The sequence below is a fragment of the Hylobates moloch genome, unplaced genomic scaffold (genome assembly GCF_009828535.3).
Source record: "Hylobates moloch isolate HMO894 unplaced genomic scaffold, HMol_V3 SCAFFOLD_7, whole genome shotgun sequence".
NCBI lineage: Eukaryota > Metazoa > Chordata > Mammalia > Primates > Hylobatidae > Hylobates > Hylobates moloch.
Window position 1 is genome coordinate 25608167 of NW_026652282.1, and position 3648 is coordinate 25611814.

The 3648-nt window shown below is 34.6% G+C and overlaps 1 non-coding gene across 1 annotated transcript; it reads left to right on the top strand.

Annotated features, from left to right (window-relative positions):
- The first annotated feature begins 269 nt into the window (after window positions 1–269).
- LOC116812348 (small nucleolar RNA SNORD74) lies at window positions 270–339 on the top strand. Its single transcript, XR_004370652.1, has one exon. It is a non-coding gene; the product is annotated as a small nucleolar RNA SNORD74 (small nucleolar RNA).
- The last annotated feature ends 3309 nt before the right edge of the window (window positions 340–3648 follow it).

Here is a 3648-nt window from a genome sequence, read left to right on the forward strand (position 1 = left end):
ATATATTAATATTAAAATGCTGGAAGTACTCCTGCTTCATCAAAGTTACTTTCAAAAATATTGGTTTTTGTCATCTTCAAAGCATGTAATAAGAGTTTTTTTTTAATGAAGTATTAAAAATAAAACTTTTAATATTTGAAACTTAAATCTCACATGGCACTGTTCCTATTATGGATTTGGGGGTTAGATCTGTAGCTACACACGGTATCTTCTTTCAGTGGCTCATATATACAAGATTTCAATTTGTAGTTCCCTCACTAAAAAACAAACAGCCTTTGATGAAACTTACCTTGATAGGGACATCTGAAAGTGTTGATGAATGCCAAGGACTCTAATGGAAAACAAACAGACAAACGATAATTTAAAAAATACTGTTTGCTTTAAAATTCTAGTAAAATGGAGTTAGACTACATGATAACATTAATCCCATTTGCTATGCCAACATTTAAGAAGGAATCTGTGGTTTATCATCTGGTTTGCCAATTTTTTGTTAAATATAAGGAACATTTTAGTAATAATTTTTAAAAGATTACATGCAATAATAGCTTAAACTTTAATAACCATTAATGAGTATCCATAAAAAAAAATTCAGTACCACTTAAAAATAATTTGAGTATCAGTCATCATAATACGATGAACACATTTGATAAGAGAATATGTGAATAGAAGTACATTGAATCAGTTTTATTCCATCTACAGATGCTGAATGGCATAGGGAATTGTGGGTCTCATGAAATTTTCTCAGAAGTACCCGGAGGATCTTCACTACAAAAACACAATTTTTTGGTTCTTTGCCCACACAGGAAACTTTTCTAGAAAAGTTTCAAAGAATACATGCCCAAACATGAATCCTGGAAAAGAAAAGTGATCTTCTAAATTTGAAAATGAAAGATTTATGTGGCTCTCCCGTGAAACATCCTCTGGCGGGGGAGTAGGTACATGATGGAAATACATGGATTTTCACTGAAGAAATGAAAATATAAGTGGCAAAGTCCACTTCATTTATACTATTGAAATATTCAACTGAGGAAAATACATTACTTTTAAATTGGAAGAAGCAAAGGCACATGACATTTTTTTACAGGCCATGTCATTCTCTCATTACTTTTATATTGAAATTAGTTGGACTTTTCTTTATCATAACGAGTGTTGCCACAGTTTACACCTGCCATTCTGACTTTTCATATACCACCTGTTGAGAGGAATTTTTTTTTCATTCTGTTATCTACATCATTGAAAAACTTAACACAATCCATGTAAAGAAGAAACAAAAATATACTTGTAATGTTCACATAAATATAGAAATATAACTTAGGAGTCCACCTGATGCTAGAATTTTTATCGCATTTTAAGTGTTATGGAGTTTTAAAATTTCCATGTGACTTAATAGCTGGAAGGAAGCATTAGTGTTTAAATATTAATTTCAATGCCAAAGATAAAGCAAATTAATACTTTTAAATGAATATTTTAAATTCCCTAATGAGAAGACAATTGCATAAAATTAAGTATGTATTTTAGTTTGAAGGACTAAATCATTCGTAATACATGACCATACTACCTACCTGATTTATCTTTTTGCCAAATATTTCAATATTAATTCTTGAAGTCAGTTCTTAGCACATATCAACTTTTACTGTTGTGGTGGGTGAGAGAGTGGAGAATCAGGCTTTAAGGTGAATTTATAATTTACTATGTGAATATTGCCAGGAGTTAAAATGACCTTTAAACATTTTGTGAATTGCCTATTTCAATACTTACGGATTTTGTATACACAACCCTGTATAGTAGTTACGAAGCATACTAAAGTTTTAGAACTACTAAGTTAAACTTAAGAACCAAAGGGGCCGGGCGTGGTGGCTCACGCCTGTAAAGCACTTTGGGAGGCTGAGGCGGGCGGATCACAAGGTCGGGAGTTCGAGACCATCCTGGCCAACAGGGTGAAACCTTGTCTCTACTAAAAATACAAAATTTAGCTGGGCGTGGTGGTGCGTGTCTGTAATCCCAGCTACTTGGGAGGCTGAGGCAGGAGAATTGCTTGAACCAGGGAGTCGGAGGTTGCAGTGAGCCAAGATCGCGCTATTGCACTCCAGCCTGGTGACAGAGTGAGACTCTGTCTCACAAAAAAAAAAGAACCAAAGGACGTCTATTTTGCAGATATTTAGACATTCGATTATTTGCTTTACAAATAACTAAGAAATACCTAGTGATGAATAAGAGATGGATAAGTGATTCTATAGCTAAGCTGTTCAGTACCGTAGCCATTAGCCACCTGTGGCTACTTAAAGTTAAGTTCATTATAATTAAACAAAATAGAAAATTTGGTTCATCAGTCACAGCAGCCAGATTTCGAGTACCAACAGCCAAATGTGCCTAGCAGCTTCATATTGAACAGCACAGAAAGACATTTCTATCATTGCAGAAAGTTCTACTGAAGAGTATTGTTCTCAAGTGTTCATCTCCCTGGGATTTTATCTATTTTGTTAAAAGATCAGGCTTCTAAAAACATAACACATTATTTTGAGAATTATAGAATCTATTTGAGATTCAAGTTATCTGATAGGAAAGTTGATTGTACATTTTAGATGTTGTATTTTCTGAAAATATCTAGTATTTTTAAAACAAGAGTACTTAGTAAGAATTATTGATATGGCACTGCACATTCCTTGTCATTAAAAAAGTGGTCAGCACAAGGAAGAAAAAAACCATGTATAGTTTAATTAAAAATCACTTTTCCTCTCCTAAAATTATTCTTTAAGTTGTGGTTTACAGGCTTGATTATAACAAACCATCTCAATGCCTGCATGCAAATAGCTAAATATTATTGACCAATCTCATTTTAAATTCATGGCCACAACAATTCTCAAAGGAGATTCAGCCTCTCCAAGCACCAAACATCCTATTCCATTTCCATTTCTTATTCTCTAAACTGATTTTCACACCTTCTCCTCTCTCTTCAAACCTCCCTCTCACAACAGTTTTGTCTTCTTTTTTACTTCATTGAGGAAAAGAAATATGACACCCCATTTCCCTCATTTTTTCATCTGCAAATCTATCAGCTCCTCTGGATTCAAATCTACATTCTCCTCTTCCCACCTTTTTTTTAGAGATGGAATCTCCCTCTATTGCCCAGGCTGGAGTTCAGTGTGTGTGATCATAGCTTACTTACTACAGCCTTGAAATCCTGGGTTCAATAAATCCTCCCACCTCAGCTTCCTAAGTATCTAGGACTACAAGTGCAAGCCACCACACCCGGGTAATTTTTAAAATTTTTTGTAGAGACAAAGTCTCACTGTGTTGCCCAGGCTGGTCTCAACTCTTGGCCTCAAGTGATCTTCCTACTTCAGCCTCCCAGTAGAACTGGGATTACAGGTGTGAGCCACTATGTCCAGCCTAAATCTACATTCTTGGCCTGCCTGTCAGTTTTACTGGAATTGACAAGTTTACCTGTTCTCATATCACGTCCAGCCTTTCCACTTGGACTCTGGATTTCATTTACTCTTAACTTATTCATGCATTTTCTTTTGAAATTATCTCCTCCTTCAATATCAATTTTTTGTATGTGCCTATAAGTATGTTCTACTGTTTTCTAACTTTAAACCCATGCAAAAATACGTTCTTTTGATTCTCTTTTCTCTTTTGGATATTACC